The sequence below is a fragment of the Festucalex cinctus genome, chromosome 8 (assembly GCF_051991245.1).
Source record: "Festucalex cinctus isolate MCC-2025b chromosome 8, RoL_Fcin_1.0, whole genome shotgun sequence".
Lineage (NCBI taxonomy): Eukaryota > Metazoa > Chordata > Actinopteri > Syngnathiformes > Syngnathidae > Festucalex > Festucalex cinctus.
The window spans coordinates 4,134,821-4,158,326 of record NC_135418.1 but is presented as its reverse complement, the minus strand read 5'-3'; positions in this window follow the sequence as shown (position 1 = coordinate 4,158,326).

Here is a 23,506-nt window from a genome sequence, read left to right as displayed (position 1 = left end):
GTGCAAAATAAATGCTCTTATTATATTTAATTTTTAACAATACATCCCCCAATACATATATAAAAGATCGACTAAACCAACCACAAATGGTTTGAAAACAACAAAACCACATACTGGATCCCCCCCCCCCCCAGTGCAATGGGCATTCTTGCACATAAAATGACCATTTAAGGGTGGCACAGAAGTACTGAACAGCAAATCAACATTAATAAGTTGCCGTGTAACCATCCTATAACTATGTTGTTGTAATTGTGGGATGCTGAAAGCATCCCACATATGTTGTTTCTAACCTTTATTATTATTATTATTATTATTGTGGGATGCTTTCAGCATCCCACATATGTTGTTTCTAACCTTTATTATTATTATTATTATACTTATTATTATAGCATTTTATTCTCAACACTTTTTGCAATCAAACTACTCCTATATTATACTTCCGATTTACACCGTTCAAATTTCAACTTGCTGACAAAATTCACGCCTTTCGGGGTATTTATCATTTGACTTCATATTACTTACAGTACTCGCATAATTTAATGTTAAAGATCTACTTTTCCCCATTCAGTTTTAATGGAACTGACACTGAATTTTTTCTAAGTCCCATTTTCCACGCCCACTTCCATACATACAACAGTCCATATTGACTGGCTTTCTGATATTTCTCAGTGGCGCAGTTGGGAGAGTGCATGTACAGTAAGCAGGAGGTCGCAGGTTCAAAGCCCACCGCCGACTGTACATTGGACATATGTCCGTGGCAATTACATAAACGGATATTAAGTATACCAACTGACTATCATACCAGGAAATGTGTTATACTGACATGATCAAACACATGTGTCCCAAATTAGCGCTGGCTTTCATCAGGTGACACTTTAAAATACAAATACGCCAATTCGCTCTGATGCTCACAGGTCAGGTTAGCTCACGGGGTTAAGCGCTTGAGCGAGTTCCATAGCAAAGACATCCCTACGAGTGGTTCACCGGTTCAAATCCCCGATGGAGAAACTTTTTTTTTTTTTTTTTTTCCCAGTTTCGTCATAATACAACAAGTTAACATCTATTTCGTTAAATGTCATTTGACAAACTATTTCTTCAAAATTAATCCATATTGCATAATGCATTCTATAATTTCATTGAAGTGATTGAACACGTGACCCCCATTATTCAGAATCATATGTCACTTTCCAATATAGATACACTGTAAGACATACTTCTTTTGTTTTTAGTTAAAGCTAAAACTTTCGTCTTTTCATTTATAATTCATCCATAATTTCTCATTTGTAATTTACAACCAATTTATCTTTCTTTATTGATTTAACATACATTTTATTGCATGTTCAATGACACATTCGCTGCTTCCATTTCACAACACTTCAATGATGCCACCAAGTCTTCTGTGGGTCAGTGGATAGATTGCTATTAGCATTCGGCTTTCAGCATCCCACGCAATTTCTTCAGAAATTGCTTAGTCTAGTTAAGAAATAATATTCAGTTATATTAAAATGACATAGCTACACATAACGACAAACCTTTCCCAGATATGACATATCCATGAGGTCAGTGGGTCGGGAAAAAATGAGCACAAAACAACCTCTTGTGCTTATTTGAGAACCATGGCCAAATTGTTATGTACACGCCTGTGCGTAGACCTTTTCACCATGACGTCACATGCTCACCATGACGTCACGTTTCCAGCTAACAGTACTACTAATAAACAAATTCATGTCATTTGAACAGCGCAGAGTGCTTGAGAAAATGTGAAATGGCTTGAATGATGTTTTTAGCTTTCTTCAATACCAATGTGTGGTCTCATTATCAAAAAAGAAGAATGTTACGGACTGTCTTTGTCACACAACATGGCTACACCGTACAATAGCGCTGAATGCTCAGTGACACAGTGCCTACAGCAAGGTTGCTTGGGATTTTATATTGTTTCCATTAAATCTTCTTGCTCAAAAGCCCCAATTAATAATCCCTTGACATTTATGTTCCAGCTGTAAGCTAAGCAAGAAACAATTTATGTCACCTAAAGCTTTTTAACAAATCAATGCAGGTATTTGTAATTGCTTGTTTCACAAGATTAAAAGTGCTAAGGCTTGATCTTTGCCTCCTGTTTAGTGGCCAGCATGACCTGTGCCTCGGTCGTAAAAAAACGCAAGTCTTGGTCATCAGCATTAGCGCTCACCAAAACGCACAAGCTATTATTCCTGCACTTTTTACGCCACGGCAATTTACAACATATCAAATGCAGCTACGTAAATTGCTATTGGGAAAAGACAGTATAACTGTCTCTTTTTTAATTATGATATAATTTGAGGCAGAGATTGTGAGTCTTGATGACAAACACAAGTCGGTGTTCAATTATTCTGGAGACAAAAATAATGGGGAACTTAAACCCTTGTGGCACCAAAGTGATATTTTTGCCTTCCTGTAACCACTGGCGCATTGATGACTTTAAAACATTCACCTTAAAGAAAAGCTTTCACCTGTCGACCTGCATTAAACTGCCCCAAATTGGGCCATGGGTTGATTTTTACTGGGGTCCCGATTTTCACAGGGAGATTTTAGTAGCCACACATTTGTTGGAATAAATTCATGCTTGTTTTATTATTATTATCTTCATTATGAAGTTTGTGCATTGTTTACAGACTGGCCATTGGGATTCATTCTGGCGGGCCTCTAGTTAATCAAACATGATTTTTGGGCTGTTCTTCCTCAATGAATTTGTTCATAATCCAACCCCACATCCAAAAATGAGGTCTTGTAGTTAAAACAATACAACTTACTGGTTTATAAAAAAAAAAAAAAAAAAAAAAAAAAAAAAAAAAAAAAAAAAAAGACATTAAATGCATATTGAAATTGCTTGGCCTGTTCAAAAAACGTGAAAAATCAGCTTCGTATTTAGCAGTTTTCCAGGGCAGCCGTCCATTGTCCACTCTTTTGTTTGACCCATAGTCCGCTTTTGAGGACGAGGGTGTACTGTCCAGACAGCTCGTTTACCCGGGATATTACCATTTTGAGCCTTGCGTCTCGAGTCCTAGCAGATTTTGCCTGTCCCATTGTTTTGTCCTTTTCACACAGGTCCCATTTTAGTCCAATCAACAAGCCAAATGTTTGTGCCATATGTTTGACAGCCACACAGTTGTCATAGAGATTCATACGATGAATATAACTACATTTAATTGCTAAGAGCCGTGTTTTCATCATAGCACAACTAAAACTACTTCCTGATTGCGTGTCTAAGAATTATGGGAAATGAAGTCCTAGTAACCTAATGCTGCATGAATGAATGACGCGGTTGTCGTCCTCTCTGCTCTGTACAGTTTAATGGCGCTCTAAACGCTTACTCCAACCTCCAACCTGTCCAACCTCGCTTTCTGATAATGTAATCTTTCTCGCAACTGTTACTATAACAATCATGTTCTTGGCGCAAATCCATTGCCATGTGTGGTCAATCAGGTGCAAATTTGCTCCAAGCTGTCAGTTTTGTGGGCGTGTTTGCGCCGGTATATGATTAGAGCAATATCCTTTGTGAATAGGTGGGTAACTGGGCGCAGACTGCGGGTGCAGTTGTGGTGCAATATTTTGCACTGTGAATATACCCCTCAGTCTCCTCCTCCATTCACTCCAGCAGCGAACACTGGCCAAGTCCCAACATTGTAGTGTAGTGTGGCAATTATTAGTCCTGCAGTGTTTGCTTTTCATGGTTTGATGTAAAAATGTGTTTATTAAGATGGGCTGCAGGCGCTGCTGTGCAATAGACCTGCATGTAATTAGATTCCAATTATTTGTCTGTCTCATATTGTAAACTGGTACTTAGCACATCAGTTAAATTGACACAGTGCACGGCTTGGTTTACTCTGTAATTAAAATGTGTTCTGTTAATTAGATGATGACCACTTTATTCCAGGGCTCTTGTGTTTGGGCTCCTCTGTGGCTCGCTGTTTGGATCATGAGTTGCCAGACGCTTCCCTAATCAGCCCTTGTTTTCTTTCAATTACCACCTGCTGTTCAAAAGGCATGCATCGCTGCCCCCGCCCCTGCACACACACACAAACACAGTACGCCGAGGCCAATACAACATTCAGTAATTCACAGCCGGCCAGGTCTTTGCACTATGAGAAGGTGCAGGCAGGTCTCAAAGCGAGTTCAGGCAATTAAAAAAAGGAACCAGAAGAAGATGAAAGTATAAAGGTGCTTATCACATCAGTTAGCAGAGATGGGGTGTGTAAGCAGGGATAATTACTCTCATTGGGTAGATAGGCTTCACGCTCACAGGTTTCTTCTCTTGCGAAGTGAGGGTTAACAGTTAGCAGCTGTCATTTCCGATGATGACACTACAAAATGGAGATGACAGATTCTTAAGTGATTACAGTGAAGAACCCTTGGAACACAAGGTTGTCTGACTAGTTTGGTTTTGAATAAAAACATCCATCCATCCGACGATTTTCTTGACCGTGTTTTCCTTGCGGGGGGCGCTGGAGCCTACCTCAGCTGGCTTTGGGCAGTAGGCGGGGGACATCCTGGACCGGTTGCCAGCCAATCGCAGTGAATAAAAACATCAACATTGGAAATGCTGTGCTGAATGCCGTAAGGGTTGCAAAGTTCGAGGGACATTTCTGGTAAAATGCCATTGGGAAGATAAGGTGGGCAATTTTGGAAATATGACGATCCTTTAATTGATCATACTTAACTTCCAGAGCTGTATTACGTCTTCAGAGCCCTGTTTAAAAAAAAACAAAAAACAAAAAGAATCTTTGATCTGTTTCAACAGCCTCCTTGGCGTATTACATGACAATTAATTGCAATAGAGTCGTAATATTTGTGCAGCATTTGAGTTTAGTTTATTGAAAGGACAGTGTGCAGTAACATTAAAAAGATGGCTGCACCAGATTTAGCACAATGCTAGTTTCCATCTGTAGTCCTCATAAAATAAAATTACATAACAGCTAAAAATTACATACAATCATACGAAGTACCAAATTATATACAGCCAACATATGAATTAGCAGATACGTAGTACAGCATTATTAAATGTAGCGCCTTTAATGGTACTCAATACCCAAAGCTAGTGACACTTACATTCATCGAGGTTCGAAGAGTTGGATACCCTATAGTTATCCATATGACTCACAAGAAGAGTCATGGAAAGTTGAACAGCATGAATGTATTGCATAAACAAAACCAAGAGGCAACAACAAATAAAGAAATGAAACTTAACTTGAGCTCACTCTATAAACAAAACAACAACAAAAAAATAGAATAATGACAGGTGTCCCTTAATTGAATGTGTATGTATAGGTGGAAATTGTTCCGACTGTTCTACTACTACCCGGGTAGTTTTTTGTGTTTCTTATCTGGGTCAATATGATGAAGACATTTGAAGATTGACGTCCTCAAAGAAGATTCCACTGTTGGCCACACGACAGTCTTGTCCTCCTGTCCTGTCCACTGTCTTTATCCTGGGTTTGGCTAGCCACTGAACCACTCATGGTTCAGAATCCAATTTCAGTCCAAAAGAAAAACCAATCTACACACACAGTGTAGAAAATATATATAATCAGTATCAATCTAGTCTATTCATTGTGTAACACCCGTCTCATGTATCTATGGAATTAACACTTGTTAATGGGGTTGTAGTACTATGAGCGGGGTCCTGGGTACTTTAACAACTAATTCAATTTACTTAGTAAACAGGAGATACAAGAATAGAAATATCTTAGGTTTGGCGTAATTTAGAATTTTACCTAAATTAGTATTTGGCGGTGCCTCCACTTAGCAGGAAAAATATTATTAATTTACCTCTTTTACCCACTAAGAATAATAATTAAAGTACTGGGGAATATTGTGGAATCAATATACCAGTTAAAAGAAATACACACACACAGTAAATTCAATTGCAAACAGTATGAACCATTTTAGTAAACAAAAATAATAAAAAGAGTCGGAGATGTGGTGGTCGTAGTATGTTCGCTATTGAAGCAAAAACAGTTATACTTGTGGCTGTATCCATCAGACAGTACCGACTTTGATATCGTCTGATGGACGTGAACCCAAGTACTAGAAATGTGAACAGGACTGATGTTCAAGGAGCCAACCTTTGACTGCCGTGAAAAGCTGTATTAATTAGGGCCCGAGCAACGACCGCTGCGAGGTCCCTATTGTTCCTGAAGGAATTCTTATTAGGGCCCGAGCAGCGGCGGCGGCGGTGCCGCTGCGAGGCCCTATTGTTTTTCAAGGAATTCTTCTTCTTATTATTATTGTTAGGGCCCGAGCAGCGACCGCTGCGAGGTCCCTATTGTTCCTGAAGGAATTCTTATTAGGGCCCGAGCAGCGGCGGCGGCGGTGCCGCTGCGAGGCCCTATTGTTTTTCAAGGAATTCTTATTATTATTATTATTGTTAGGGCCCGAGCAGCGACCGCTGCGAGGTCCCTATTGTTCCTGAAGGAATTCTTATTAGGGCCCGAGCAGCGACCGCTGCGAGGTCCCTATTGTTCCTGAAGGAATTCTTATTATTAGGGCCCGAGCAGCGACAGCACTGGCGGCGGTGCCGCTGCGAGGCCCTATTGTTTTTGTAGGAATTCTTATTATTAGGGCCCGAGCAGCGGCGGCGGCGGTGCCGCTGCGAGGCCCTATTGTTTTTCAAGGAATTCTTATTATTATTAGGGCCCGAGCAGCGGCAGTGCCGCTGCGAGGCCCTATTGTTAGGGCCCGAGCAGCGACCGCTGCGAGGTCCCTATTGTTCCTGAAGGAATTCTTATTAGGGCCCGAGCAGCTCCTTAGCGCCCCCTACATAGGTTAAACAGATCCCTGGCCCGCTACGATTGTCCGACGGCTATGAAAATTGTGTGGCACCTGTAGCACATCCAGATGAACAAAAACCTCTTTGATGTGTGTACCCTAAAATAGACAGGAAGTGAGATATGAGTATTTAAATGTCCAATTTTGGCCAATTTTTGCACATTTACAGGGGTCATACTTTTGCCTGCTTCTCCTACACGGTTAATCCAATTGACTTCAAACTTGGGATGTACCATCTCAAGACCTGGGACAACACCATGGTAAAAAATCTAAAGTTTTCGACATACTATATGACGGCGGTGGGGCATCAAATTTAGAGTTTCAAAACTCTTACTAAACGTAGTATTGCCGGTTGTATGTTTAACCTAGAGCTACGAAAATTGGTACACATATGTAACAGACTATGACCTACAAAAAAGTCTGTTGGTGCCATATGCTAAACCCAACAGGAAGTCCGCCAGAGGCGGGGCATCAAATTTTGAGTTTCAAAATTCTTACTTAATGAAGCATTCCCGGCTGTACGTTTCACCTAGAGTTACCAAAATTTAAAGACATATGTAACAGCCCTCAAGGTACAAAAAACTCTTTTTGAACCATATGCTAAACCTAACAGAAAGTCCACCATTTTGATTTACTTTGGAACGTGTTCCCATTTTTTTGGCCATTTCATAGGGGTCCTATTTTAACGAACTCCTCTTACAGAGTTTATCCGATCATCTTCAAACTTGGTGTGATTCATCTTAAGATGTTGAAGATGAAAAGTTATTGAAAGCTTTTTATTTCGCTGCACGCTGTTGTCGTGGCATGCACTTGTTTGCAAAGGAAAAAAATTCTTCTTAATGAAGAATTCTCAGTTGTACGAAGCAGCTAGAGCTACGAAAATTTGTAGACATATGTAACAGCCCACGATGTACAAAAAAGTCTCTTGCTGCTTTGTGCTAAACCCAACAGGAAGTCCCGCAAGGGCCGGGCATCACATTTTGAGCTAGAAAACTCCTCTTTAACGAAGCATTCCCGGTTGTACCTTTCACCTAGCGCTATGATAATTTGGAGGCATACATAAGAGCCCACGATGTACAAAAAAGTCTTTTAGAACCATATGCTAAGCCAAACAGGAAGTCCGGCATTTTGATTTACTTTGCTATTTGTAGCCATTTTTTGGGGGCCTTTTATAGGCCTCATATTTTCTACAAAACTTATCAGATTGTCTTCATTCTTTGGCATGTTTCATCTGAAGTATTGCCGGTTATACGTTTAATCTAGAGCTACGAAAATTGGTACACATATGTAACAGACTATGATCTACAAAAAAGCCTGTTGGTGCCATATGCTAAACCTAACAGGAAGTCCGCCAGAGGCAGGGCATCAAATTCAAAATTTTTACTTAATGAAGCATTTCCGGCTGTACGTTTCACCTAGAGTGACCAAAATTTGAAGACATATGTAACAGCCCTCGAGGTACAAAAAACTCTTTTTGAACCATATGCTAAACCTAACAGGAAGTCTGCCATTTTGATTTACTTTGGAACATGTTGCCATTTTTTTGGCCATTTCATAGGGGTCTTATTTTAACGAACTCCTCCTACAGAGTTTATCCGATCATCTTCAAACTTGGTGTGATTCATCTTAAGATGTTGACGATGAAAAGTTATTGAAAGCTTTTTATTTCGTCGCACGCTGTTGTCGTGGCATGCACTGTTGGCAAAGGAAAAAAAAATCCTTCTTAATGCAGCGTTCCCAGTTGGACGAAGCAGCTCGAGCTACAAAAATTTGTAGACATATGTACACATTTGTCCACATATATATATTTACATATGCATGTAAAAAAATTATGTCAGGCTAAACTAAATGGTTGATTAGGCCCCACACATTTTCACCTTACCATACCATACCATACCCTCTTTGCAAAAGGTTTGAACACTCCTGGCCTAAACCTAGGTGTATACTCAAACTATGCACGCACATAAAGCCTGGAACAAAATGTGTAATTTAGAGGGTTCTTGTTTTGTTTTTTGTATTCCTTATATTTCATGTCATTATACTTGACACACTATTTTTACTACTCACTGAATCAGTTATAAGAACATTTAATTGATACAATCCAATCACATCCTAGAGAATTGAAAACGCATTCAATCATGAGGTTGTTAAGACACATTTACTTCTGTAGCACTTAACCACAAACAAGTTGCGACATCCCCTGATCTAACCCTCCAACCGGGCAAGGAAAAACTTTCAGGGGTCATATTTTAACGAACCCCTCCTACAAAATTTATCCGACTGTCTTCAAACTTGGTGTGTTTCATCTTAAGATGTTTAAGATGCAAAGTAATCGAAAGTTTTTTATTTTGTAACACGCTGTTGCCATAGCAATGCATTGTTTGTCAAGTGCTGCTTTTTTTTTTTTTATACACATGAAAACTCATGGAACTTTGCAAACACATCAGACTTGTCATGAACATGAATTTTCAGAGATTTATTGTGCAATTTGCAATAAATAGCGCCCTCTAGACCTTTTTATGAAGCATTTCCGATTGTATGATTATGCTAGACCTACAAAAAAGTATTATGTAGCCATTTGCCAAACCAAAGAGGAAGTCCGCTATTTTGATTTTATTTTGGGAATTATACATCATTTTTGGCCTTTTTCATTCAACTTTGCACAGACAAGGCATGGAAAAAACTAACATTTTAAATGGTCCTTGTTCCATGTAACAGTTGTCAAGTGCTGCTTTTTTTTTTTTTTATACACATGAAAACTCATGAAACTTTGCAAACACATCAGACTTGTCATGAACATGAATTTTCAGAGATTTATTGTGCAATTTGCAATAAATAGCGCCCTCTAGACATTTTTATGAAGCATTTCCGATTGTATGATTATGCTAGACCTACAAAAAAGTATTATGTAGCCATTTGCCAAACCAAAGAGGAAGTCCGCTATTTTGATTTTATTTTGGGAATTATACATAATTTTTGGCCTTCTTCATTAAACTTTGCACAGACAAGGCATGGAAAAAACTAACATTTTAAATGGTCCTTGTTCCATGTAACAGTACCCCAACGTGCCAGTACCCTGACGTGCAAGTAACCCAACGTTGTGCTCAATAGCGCCCTCTATGCATTTTTATGGAGCATTTCCAATTGTATGATTCAAGCGATACACAACTAAAGATGACTTGACCTAGATTTGTGAAAACTGGGAGGCATACCTATTAGCTTAAGACCTACAAAAAGTATTCTGTAGCCGTATGCTAAACCTAAAAGGAAGTCCGCCATTTTAGCGACCGCTGCGAGGTCCCTATTGTTTTTCAAGGAATTCTTATTATTAGGGCCCGAGCAGCGGCGGCGGCGGTGCCGCTGCGAGGCCCTATTGTTTTTGTAGGAATTCTTCTTATTAGGGCCCGAGCAGCGACCGCTGCGAGGTCCCTATTGTTTTTCAAGGAATTCTTATTATTCTTCTTCTTTTTATTTGTTATTATTCTTTTCCGCAAACAATCACATTTTTGAGACACTAAACGTGAACGAAAACTCACCAAACTTTACACACACGTCAGGCCTGGCGAAAAATTTGATATTTTAAAGTCGCCATAGGTGATAACAGAAAAATGGCTCCATAGCGCCACCTACATAGGTTAAACAGATCCCTGGCCCGCTACGATTGTCCGACGGCTATGAAAATTGTGTGGCACCTGTAGCACATCCAGATGAACAAAAACCTCTTTGATGTGTGTACCCTAAAATAGACAGGAAGTGAGATATGAGTATTTAAATGTCCAATTTTGGCCAATTTTTGCACATTTACAGGGGTCATACTTTTGCCTGCTTCTCCTACACGGTTAATCCAATTGACTTCAAACTTGGGATGTACCATCTCAAGACCTGGGACAACACCATGGTAAAAAATCTAAAGTTTTCGACATACTATATGACGGCGGTGGGGCATCAAATTTAGAGTTTCAAAACTCTTACTAAACGTAGTATTGCCGGTTGTATGTTTAACCTAGAGCTACGAAAATTGGTACACATATGTAACAGACTATGACCTACAAAAAAGTCTGTTGGTGCCATATGCTAAACCCAACAGGAAGTCCGCCAGAGGCGGGGCATCAAATTTGGAGTTTCAAAATTCTTACTTAATGAAGCATTCCCGGCTGTACGTTTCACCTAGAGTTACCAAAATTTAAAGACATATGTAACAGCCCTCAAGGTACAAAAAACTCTTTTTGAACCATATGCTAAACCTAACAGAAAGTCCACCATTTTGATTTACTTTGGAACGTGTTCCCATTTTTTTGGCCATTTCATAGGGGTCCTATTTTAACGAACTCCTCTTACAGAGTTTATCCGATCATCTTCAAACTTGGTGTGATTCATCTTAAGATGTTGAAGATGAAAAGTTATTGAAAGCTTTTTATTTCGCTGCACGCTGTTGTCGTGGCATGCACTTGTTTGCAAAGGAAAAAAATTCTTCTTAATGAAGAATTCTCAGTTGTACGAAGCAGCTAGAGCTACGAAAATTTGTAGACATATGTAACAGCCCACGATGTACAAAAAAAGTCTCTTGCTGCTTTGTGCTAAACCCAACAGGAAGTCCCGCAAGGGCCGGGCATCACTTTTTGAGCTAAAAAACTCCTCTTTAACGAAGCATTCCCGGTTGTACCTTTCACCTAGCGCTATGATAATTTGGAGGCATACATAAGAGCCCACGATGTACAAAAAAGTCTTTTAGAACCATATGCTAAGCCAAACAGGAAGTCCGGCATTTTGATTTACTTTGCTATTTGTAGCCATTTTTTGGGGGCCTTTTATAGGCCTCATATTTTCTACAAAACTTATCAGATTGTCTTCATTCTTTGGCATGTTTCATCTGAAGTATTGCCGGTTATACGTTTAATCTAGAGCTACGAAAATTGGTACACATATGTAACAGACTATGATCTACAAAAAAGCCTGTTGGTGCCATATGCTAAACCTAACAGGAAGTCCGCCAGAGGCAGGGCATCAAATTTTGCATTTCAAAATTTTTACTTAATGAAGCATTTCCGGCTGTACGTTTCACCTAGAGTGACCAAAATTTGAAGACATATGTAACAGCCCTCGAGGTACAAAAAACTCTTTTTGAACCATATGCTAAACCTAACAGGAAGTCTGCCATTTTGATTTACTTTGGAACATGTTGCCATTTTTTTGGCCATTTCATAGGGGTCTTATTTTAACGAACTCCTCCTACAGAGTTTATCCGATCATCTTCAAACTTGGTGTGATTCATCTTAAGATGTTGACGATGAAAAGTTATTGAAAGCTTTTTATTTCGTCGCACGCTGTTGTCGTGGCATGCACTGTTGGCAAAGGAAAAAAAAATCCTTCTTAATGCAGCGTTCCCAGTTGGACGAAGCAGCTCGAGCTACAAAAATTTGTAGACATATGTACACATTTGTCCACATATATATATTTACATATGCATGTAAAAAAATTATGTCAGGCTAAACTAAATGGTTGATTAGGCCCCACACATTCTCACCTTACCATACCCGGCCCTCTTTGCAAAAGGTTTGAACACTCCTGGCCTAAACCTAGGTGTATACTCAAACTATGCACGCACATAAAGCCTGGAACAAAATGTGTAATTTAGAGGGTTCTTGTTTTGTTTTTTGTATTCCTTATATTTCATGTCATTATACTTGACACACTATTTTTACTACTCACTGAATCAGTTATAAGAACATTTAATTGATACAATCCAATCACATCCTAGAGAATTGAAAACACATTCAATCATGAGGTTGTTAAGACACATTTACTTCTGTAGCACTTAACCACAAACAAGTTGCGACATCCCCTGATCTAACCCTCCAACCGGGCAAGGAAAAACTTTCAGGGGTCATATTTTAACGAACCCCTCCTACAAAATTTATCCGACTGTCTTCAAACTTGGTGTGTTTCATCTTAAGATGTTTAAGATGCAAAGTAATCGAAAGTTTTTTATTTTGTAACACGCTGTTGCCATAGCAATGCATTGTTTGTCAAGTGCTGCTTTTTTTTTTTATACACATGAAAACTCATGGAACTTTGCAAACACATCAGACTTGTCATGAACATGAATTTTCAGAGATTTATTGTGCAATTTGAAATAAATAGCGCCCTCTAGACCTTTTTATGAAGCATTTCCGATTGTATGATTATGCTAGACCTACAAAAAAGTATTATGTAGCCATTTGCCAAACCAAAGAGGAAGTCCGCTATTTTGATTTTATTTTGGGAATTATACATAATTTTTGGCCTTCTTCATTAAACTTTGCACAGACAAGGCATGGAAAAAACTAACATTTTAAATGGTCCTTGTTCCATGTAACAGTACCCCAACGTGCCAGTACCCTGACGTGCAAGTAACCCAACGTTGTGCTCAATAGCGCCCTCTATGCATTTTTATGGAGCATTTCCAATTGTATGATTCAAGCGATACACAACTAAAGATGACTTGACCTAGATTTGTGAAAACTGGGAGGCATACCTATTAGCTTAAGACCTACAAAAAGTATTCTGTAGCCGTATGCTAAACCTAAAAGGAAGTCCGCCATTTTGAATTTATTTTGGGAATTGCGCACCATATTTTGCGTTTTGATTAAACTTTGCACACACAAGGCTTGTCAAAAACATTTTAGATGGTCCTTGTCCTATTTGACAGTACCCCAACGTGCCAGTACCCCGACGTGCAAGTACCCCAACGTGGCACGCCTTTGCTGTAGCGATGCATTGTTTGCAAAGAATTTTTTTTTTTTAGATGATTCAGCTAGATATGTGAATATTGGGAGGCATACCTATCAGCCGAATACCTCGACAAAGCATTCCATAGCAATGTGAACAAACACAAAAAGCATGGCAAAACATTTACAATTTAGACGGTTTCTTATGAAACAGTACCCTAACGTGCCAGTACCACGACGTGCAAATACCCCAACGTGGCACGGGTTGCGAGGGCCCTTTATAGCTGCTCGCAGCTCTAGTTTTACTTTTATTTTCTGTGCCTGTGCCTACTAGCGACAATAAGCGGAATAACTTTCTGTCCAAAAATGAAAAATAAAATACAGCAAAGCAGTATAAAAACAAGAACCAAAATAATGCACTGTGTTGTGGGCAGCCAGTGAAGTTCGTGTAGGACGGACAGGTGTGATGTGATTTCTGTGAGGGGATCTTGTGGGAGTGCAAGCAGTAGTGTTGGACCAATTTATCTTTACGGGTGGATTTGTTGATTAAACCAGTTTAAAGTGAGGTGCAGTAATGAGCTGCTGTGCGGTGCAAGTCTGCAGATCACCACTCAATTCAAAATAGGAGCCTATTTTTTAGGGCCCGAGCAGCGACCGCTGCGAGGTCCCTATTGTTTTTCAAGGAATTCTTATTATTAGGGCCCGAGCAGCGGCGGCGGCGGTGCCGCTGCGAGGCCCTATTGTTTTTGTAGGAATTCTTCTTATTATTAGGGCCCGAGCAGCGGCGGCGGCGGTGCCGCTGCGAGGCCCTATTGTTTTTGTAGGAATTCTTCTTATTATTCTTCTTTTTCTTCTCCGCAAACAATCGCATTTTTGAGACACTAAACGTGAACGAAAACTCACCAAACTTTACACGCACATCAGGCCTGGCGAAAAATTTGATATTTTAAAGTCGCCATACATGATAACAGAAAAATGGCTCCTTAGCGCCCCCTACATAGGTTAAACGGATCCCTGTCCCGCTACGATTGTCCGACGGCTATGAAAATTGTGTGGCACCTGTAGCACATCCCAATGAACAAAAACCTCTTTGAAGTGTGTACCCTAAAATAGACAGAAAGTGCGGTATGAGTATTTAAATGTCCAATTTTTGCCAATTTTTGCACATTTACAGGGGTCATGCTTTTGCCCGCTTCTCCTACACGGTTAACCCGATTGACTTCAAACTTGGGATGTACCATCTCAACACCTGGGACAACATCATTGTGAAAAATGAAAAGTTTTTGATATACTATATGATGGCGGCGGCGCATCAAATTTAGAGTTTAAAAATTCTTACTTCACGAGGCATTGCCGGTTGTACGTTTAATCTAGAGCTACGAAAATTGGTACACATATGTAACAGACTATGACCTACAAAAAACTCTTTTTGAACCATATGCTAAACCTAACAGGAAGTCCACCATTTTGATTTATTTTGGAACGTGTTGCCATTTTTTTGGCCATTTCATTGGGGTCTTATTTGAACGAACTCCTCCTACAGTGTTTATCCGATCATCTTCAAACTTGGTGTGATTCATCTTAAGATGTTGAAGATGAAAAGTTATTGAAAGCTTTGTATTTCGTCGCACGCTGTTGTCATGGCATGCACTGTTTGCAAAGGAAAAAAAATATCCTTAAAGAAGCATTGCCAGTTGTACGAAGCAGCTAGAGCTACGAAAATTTGTAGACATATGTAACAGCCCAAGATGTACAAAAAAGTCTCTTGGTGCCCTGTGCTAAACCCAACAGGAAGTCCCCCAGGGGCCGGGCATCACATTTTGAGCTAAAAAAAACTCCTCTTTAACAAAGCATACCCGGCTGTACGTTTCACCTAGAGTTACCAAAATTTGTAGAGGTATATAACAGCCCTCGAGGTACAAAAAACTCTTTTTGAACCATATGCTAAACCTAACAGGAAGTCCGCCATTTTGATTTACTTTGGAATGTGTTGCCATTTTTTTTGGCCATTTCATAGGGGTCATATTTTAACAAACTCCTCCTACAGAGTTTATCCGATCATCTTCAAACTTGGTGTGATTCATCTTAAGATGTTGAAAATGAAAAGTTATTGAAAGTTTTTTATTTCGTCACACGCTGTTATCGTGGCATGCACTTTTTGCAAAGGAAAAAAATCCTTCTTAATGAAGAATTCCCAGTTGTAGGAAGCAGCTAGAGCGACGAAAAATTGTAGACATATGTAACAGCCCAGGATGTACAAAAATGTCTCTTGGTGCCATGTGCTAAACGCAACAGGAAGTCCCCCAGGGGCCGGGCATCACATTTTGAGCTAAAAAACTCCTCTTTAACAAAGCATACCCGGCTGTACGTTTCACATAGAGTTACCAAAATTTGTAGAGGTATATAACAGCCCTCGAGGTACAAAAAACTCTTTTTGAACCATATGCTAAACCTAACAGGACGTCCTCCATTTTGATTTACTTTGGAATGTGTTGCCATTTTTTTTGGCCATTTCATAGGGGTCATATTTTAACAAACTCCTCCTACAGAGTTTATCAGATCATCTTCAAACTTCTTCAAACCTCTTTAACGAAGCATTCCCGGTTGTACGTTTCACCTAGCGCTATGATAATTTGCAGGCATACATAAGAGCCCACGATGTACAAAAAAGTCTCTTGGAACCATGTGCTAAACCAAACAGGAAGTCCGCCATTTTGATTTATGATGGGATTTGTTGCCATTTTTTGTGGCCTTTTTCAGGGGTCATATTTTAACGAACCCCTCCTACAAAATTTATCCGACTGTCTTCAAACTTGGTATGTTTCATCTTAAGATGTTTAAGATGCAAAGTAATCGAAAGTTTTTTATTTTGTCACACGCTGTTGCCATAGCAATGCATGGGAATTGCACACCATATTTTGCGTTTTGATTAAACAGACAAAGCATTCCCGGTTGTACGTTTCACCTAAAGCTATGATAATTTGCAGGCAAACATAAGAGCTCAGGATGTACAAAAAAGTCTCTTGGAGCCATATGCTAAACCAATCAGGAAGTCCACCATTTTGATTTACGTTGGGATTTGTAGCCATTTTTTGTGGCCTTTTTTAGGGGTCATATTTTCACGAACTCCTCCTACAAAATTTATCCGACTGTCTTTATTAAACTTGGTGTGCTTCATCTTAAGATGTTTAAGATGCAAAGTTATCGAAAGTTATTTATTTTGTCGCACGCCGTTGTCATGGCGATGCATTGTTTACCAAGTAAAATGCTACTTTTTTTTTTTGGTCTAAACATGTGCAAAAACTCATGAAACTTTACACACACATCAGGCTTGTCATCAGCATGAATATTTTAGAGATTTCTTATTCAATTTGCAATAAATGGTTCAATAGCGCCCTCTAGACATTTTTATGAAGCTTTTGCAAATGTTTTGTGTTTTATGATTCAGCTAGATTTGTAAAAATTGGGATACCTATCAGCCTAAGACTTACAAAAAGGTTTCTAAAGCCATATGCTGAATCAAAAAGGAAGTCTGCCATTTTGATTTACTTTGGTATTTGTAGCCATTTTTTGGGGCCTTTTATAGGGGTCATATTTTCAACAGAACTTATCAGATCGTCTTCATTCTTTGGCGTGTTTCATCTTAAGATATTTAAGATGAAAAGTTATTGAATTTTTTTATTTTGTCACACGCCTTTGCTGTAGCCATGCATTGTTTGTGAAGAAAAATGCTTTTTTGAGAGTCTAAATATGGGTGAAAACTCACAAAACTTTGCACACACACCAGACCTGTCTGGAACATGAATATTTAATTTAGAGATTTGTTGTGCAATTTGTAATCAGTGTTGCCGGTAACGCGTTACTTAGTAACGCGTTACTCAAAAAAGTTGCTTTCTAAAGTAACTAATAGTCTAACGCGTTACTTTATTCTACAAAGTAGTCTGATTAAAGTTACTGTCCAGAGAATCAATGCGTTACTCCACATTTTCATGAAGAAGGCAAACTATCTCACTGTTGTAACAGTCACAAACAACTACTGCTAACTACGAAGATGAGGCAGAAGTCATTGATCACCACACTGAATTCAGCCATGGTCTGGTCATGAATGGTTTGCACATTCAAAACAAAAGTGATGATACTTTTACTACTAGTTTTATTAACCAACAGGCACACAACACAACAAAAAAAGTGTGCATTATGGACCATAAAAGTGGTAAAAAAAAATAATTTATTTCCATCCTCAACTGGTCCGTGAAGCATTATGGGATGAGGTCGTCTCCGCCCTCTCGCCAGGGGGAGTGACGTCAGACAAGTTACATTTTCAGTAGGGGTGGAACAAAAAAACGATTCGACCGAACCATCGTTCGTCAAGGGGAGCTAAACGACCGTATCGGTTGCGAGTGAGGCTTTATGGTTTTCATAACAATAGCAAGAGTTCTGCGCCGTGCTCTACTTGTTTTGTTTACATTTCAGTAGCATCACCATTCAAGCTACTTCCGTGTTTCCGTGCTCGCGACACGGCGCGCGCGCGCGCAACGAGTGACAACATACAAATGTAGACAGTTAGCAGAAGCCGGTGCCGTACATCTCGGTATTTCCCATGGCTATCGAGTCCTCTCGGTGCACTTGTATGTCCCGGGCCGGCGTTGGTACTGCGCGCAAGCCAAAAAGAATAACTCCCGTGACGATCCAATGCATGGATTCAAACGACACAGGTATGTCCCACAGCCAACACACCAGCTATAAAAGCACACTGCAAGTATCTCATTTCTCAGTTTGTGGCTCCCTGTCAATGTCTACAACTAGCATGAGCAGCAGATAGGAGAACTGAGACGTGCCCGCGATTACGACAGCCCAAAAAACAAAATATAAACAGTAGTGATTCTGTGGTCATCATCGTGTCTCAGATTAAAAAAACAAAAAAAGATGTCATACATTAACCAAAAATGAAAGTGATGACAAAAGAAAAAACAATTGTTAAATACAAAAATTGTTGATTAAAAAGGGAAATGAACTTTTGGAAATATTTTTGCATATATTAAGTGGTTAAAATGTGTTTGATAGATTTATTGTTCCATAAGGTGGCTTCATATTTCTTTTGGCTGGACGGTAGGTTTATTTCATGTCTTAAATTTATGTTTCTGAAATACTTCACAATGTGCAAATATTCTGTTTAATTGTGTTGGTGTCTGTCTAAAGGTTAAATATTTATATTTAACATTAAATTATCAACCTTTTGTTTTCCTGATCCTTATTTTGAAGAGAAAAAACAAACAAACCAAAAAACAATTATAACTGTCAATAACTACTAATAAATATTTAAACTGATACATGTGTACACACTGGAATAGCGGAACAAACAAACAATAGAGGAATTTAGGGGATTTTCATTTTCAACCTGGATAGATTTTTATTTTTTGTTTTATAAAAAGTATTTACGTTACAAGAAGTCAAGAGAGACTGCCTATTTTGTTTTTCATAAAAAAAAACCCTTTATTTTCATGTTAAAAATGCACTTTCAATAAAGTATTTGGAACTCCGTTTCTACTGCATTATTTTTATGTTGAGATGGTGTTATCGGCAGCTGCTGAAAGTAACTAAAAAAGTAACTTTTAATCTAACTTAGTTACTTTTAAAATCAAGTAATCAGTAACGCAATTTAGTTACTTTTAAAACCAAGTAATCAGTAAAGTAACTAAGTTACTTTTTCAAGGTAACTGTGGCAACACTGTTTGTAATAAATGGCTCAATAGCGCCCTCTAGACATTTTTATGAAGTCTTTCCGATTATATGATTCAGCTAGATGTGTGAATATTGGCAGGCATGCCGAATATATTCAAAAAGTATTCTATATAGCCATGTGCCAATCCATTTTGATTTTATTTTGTTAATTGTGCATCGTTTTTGGCCTTTCCATGAAACTTAAAAAAACACAAAGCATGGCAAAAACGTTTACAATTTAGATGGTTTCCTATTTGACAGTACCCCAACATGCCAGTACCCCGACGTGCAAATACCCCAACGTGGCCCGGGTTGCGAGGGCCCTTTATAGCTGCTCGCAGCTCTAGTTCTTCTTTTTCTTCTCCGCAAACAATCGCATTTTTGAGACACTAAACGTGAACGAAAACTCACCAAACTTTACACGCACATCAGGCCTGGCGAAAAATTTGATATTTTAAAGTCGCCATACATGATAACAGAAAAATGGCTCTGTAGCGCCACCTACATAGGTTTAACGGATCCCTGTCCCGCTACGATTGTCCTATGGCTACGAAAATTGTGTGGCACCTGTAGCACATCCAGATGAACAAAAACCTCTTTGATATGTGTACCCTAAAATAGACAGGAAGTGTGGTATGAGTATTTGAATGTCCAATTTTGGCCCATTTTTGCACATTTACAGGGGTCATACTTTTGCCCGCTTCTCCTACACGGTTAACCCGATTGACTTCAAACTTGGGCTGTACCATCTCAACACCTGGGACAACATCATGGTAAAAAATCTAAAGTTTTTGACATACTATATGACGGTGGCGGGGCATCAAATTTACAGTTTCAAAATTCTTTCTTAACTAAGCATTGCCGGTGGTACGTTTAATTGAGAGCCACGAAAATTGGTACACATATGTAACAGACTATGATCTACAAAAAAGCCTGTTGGTGCCATATGCTAAACCTAACAGGAAGTCCGCCAGAGGCGAGGCATCAAATTTTGTGTTTCAAAATTCTTATTTAATGAAGCATTCCCGGCTGTACATTTCACCTAGAGTTACCAACATTTGAAGACATATGTAACAGCCCTCAAGGTACAAAAAACTCTTTTTGAACCATATGCTAAACCGAACAGGAAGTCCGCCATTTTGATTTACTTTGGAACGTGTTGCCATTTTTTGGGCCATTTCATAGGGGTCTTATTTTAACGAACTCCTCCTACAGAGTTTATCCGATCATCTCCAAACTTGGTGTGATTCATCTTAAAATGTTGAAGATGAAAAGTTATTGAAAGCTTTTTATTTCGTCGCACGCTGTTGCCGTGGCATGCACAGATTGCGAAGGAAAAAATTCCCTCTTAATGAAGCATTCCCAGTTGTACGAAGCAGCTAGAGCTACGAAAATTTGGAGACAAATTTAACAGCCCACGTTGTACAAAAAAGTCTCTTGGTGCCATGTGCTAAACCCAACAGGAAGTCCCGTAGGGGCCGGTCATCACATTTTGAGGTAAAAAACTCCTCTTTAACGAAGCATTCCCGGTTGTACGTTTCACCTAGCGCTATGATAATTTAGAGGCATACATAAGAGCCCACGATGTACAAAAAAGTCTCTTGGAACCATCTGCTAAACCAAACAGGAAGTCCGCCATTTTGATTTACGTTGGGATTTGTAGCCATTTTTTGTGGCCTTTTTTAGGGGTCATATTTTAACGAACTCCTCCTCCAAAATTTATCCGACTGTCTTCAAACTTGGTGTGCTTCATCTTAAGATGTTTAAGATACAAAGTTATCGGAAGTTATTTATTTTGTCGCACGCCGTTTCATGGCGATGGATTGTTTGCCAAGTAAAATGCTGCTTTTTTTTTTTTGGTCTAAACATGTGCAAAAACTCATGAAACTTTACACACACATATGTAACAGCCCTCAAGGTACAAAAAACTCTTTTTGAACCATATGCTAAACCTAACAGAAAGTCCACCATTTTGATTTACTTTGGAACGTGTTCCCATTTTTTTGGCCATTTCATAGGGGTCCTATTTTAACGAACTCCTCTTACAGAGTTTATCCGATCATCTTCAAACTTGGTGTGATTCATCTTAAGATGTTGAAGATGAAAAGTTATTGAAAGCTTTTTATTTCGCTGCACGCTGTTGTCGTGGCATGCACTTGTTTGCAAAGGAAAAAAATTCTTCTTAATGAAGAATTCTCAGTTGTACGAAGCAGCTAGAGCTACGAAAATTTGTAGACATATGTAACAGCCCACGATGTACAAAAAAGTCTCTTGCTGCTTTGTGCTAAACCCAACAGGAAGTCCCGCAAGGGCCGGGCATCACTTTTTGAGCTAAAAAACTCCTCTTTAACGAAGCATTCCCGGTTGTACCTTTCACCTAGCGCTATGATAATTTGGAGGCATACATAAGAGCCCACGATGTACAAAAAAGTCTTTTAGAACCATATGCTAAGCCAAACAGGAAGTCCGGCATTTTGATTTACTTTGCTATTTGTAGCCATTTTTTGGGGGCCTTTTATAGGCCTCATATTTTCTACAAAACTTATCAGATTGTCTTCATTCTTTGGCATGTTTCATCTGAAGTATTGCCGGTTATACGTTTAATCTAGAGCTACGAAAATTGGTACACATATGTAACAGACTATGATCTACAAAAAAGCCTGTTGGTGCCATATGCTAAACCTAACAGGAAGTCCGCCAGAGGCAGGGCATCAAATTTTGCATTTCAAAATTTTTACTTAATGAAGCATTTCCGGCTGTACGTTTCACCTAGAGTGACCAAAATTTGAAGACATATGTAACAGCCCTCGAGGTACAAAAAACTCTTTTTGAACCATATGCTAAACCTAACAGGAAGTCTGCCATTTTGATTTACTTTGGAACATGTTGCCATTTTTTTGGCCATTTCATAGGGGTCTTATTTTAACGAACTCCTCCTACAGAGTTTATCCGATCATCTTCAAACTTGGTGTGATTCATCTTAAGATGTTGACGATGAAAAGTTATTGAAAGCTTTTTATTTCGTCGCACGCTGTTGTCGTGGCATGCACTTTTTGCAAAGGGAAAAAATCCTTCTTAATGAAGCATTCCCGGTTGTACGAAGCAGCTAGAGCGACGAAAATTTGGAGACAAATGTAACAGCCCACGATGTACAAAAAAGTCTCTTGGTGCCATGTGCTAAACCCAACAGGAAGTCCCGTAGGGGCCGCATCACATTTTGAGCTAAAAAACTCCTCTTTAACGAAGCATTCCCGGTTGTACGTTTCACCTAGCGCTATGATAATTTAGAGGCATACATAAGAGCCCACGATGTACAAAAAAGTCTCTTGGAACCATGTGCTAAACCAAACAGGAAGTCCGCCATTTTGATTTATGATGGGATTTGTAGCCTTTTTTTGTGGCCTTTTTTAGGGGTCATATTTTAACTCCTCCTACAAAATTCATCCGACCGTGTTCAAACTTGGTGTGTTTCATCTTAAGATGTTTAAGATGCAAATTTATCGAAAGTTTTTTATTTTGTCGCACGCTGCTGCTATAGCGATGCATTGGTTGCCAAGTAAAGTGCTGCTTTGTTTTTTTTTATCTATACATGTGTGAAAACTCGTGAAACTTTGCACACACATCAGACTTGTCATTAACATGAATTTTTAGAGATTTCTTGTGCAATTTGCAATAAATCGCACCCTCTATACATTTTTTATGGAGCATTTCCGATTGGATGATTCAAGCGCGAAATAACTAAAGATGACTTGACTTGACCTAGATTTGTGAAAACTCAGAGGCATACCTATTATATTATTATTATTTTTTGTACCTTACAAGATTATCTCTTGTGCCACATTAAACCCCTTTGCAGGCCTGAGCCAAACCACGGTCCATACATTTGATACCACTGCTTTATTTCAATGGTCAAGAACTTCATAACCACACCTACTTATGCTTGTCCTTGCATATATAGTAGACAACAAAGAGCTCTTTCAACAAAAGACATTTCCATCTACAAAGTCATACAAGGTAAGCACTCTATAAATTCTGCAATCACTACACTTCTATTCCTAAATTATCACTTCAAATACCAACAATGGTTAATACAGCTACAAATTTCTTGTATGTTTATGAAGTATGATACTGTATTTATTTCTACTCCTTTGCTTTTCTACAGAACATGAACAAATCACCAAGCAAATTCTCTTTTGATAAAGACCCTCTAATCATCTCCATACGCAAAGATTGCCAACTTTTTTCCGTAAGTATACAATACATAAACTAAACAG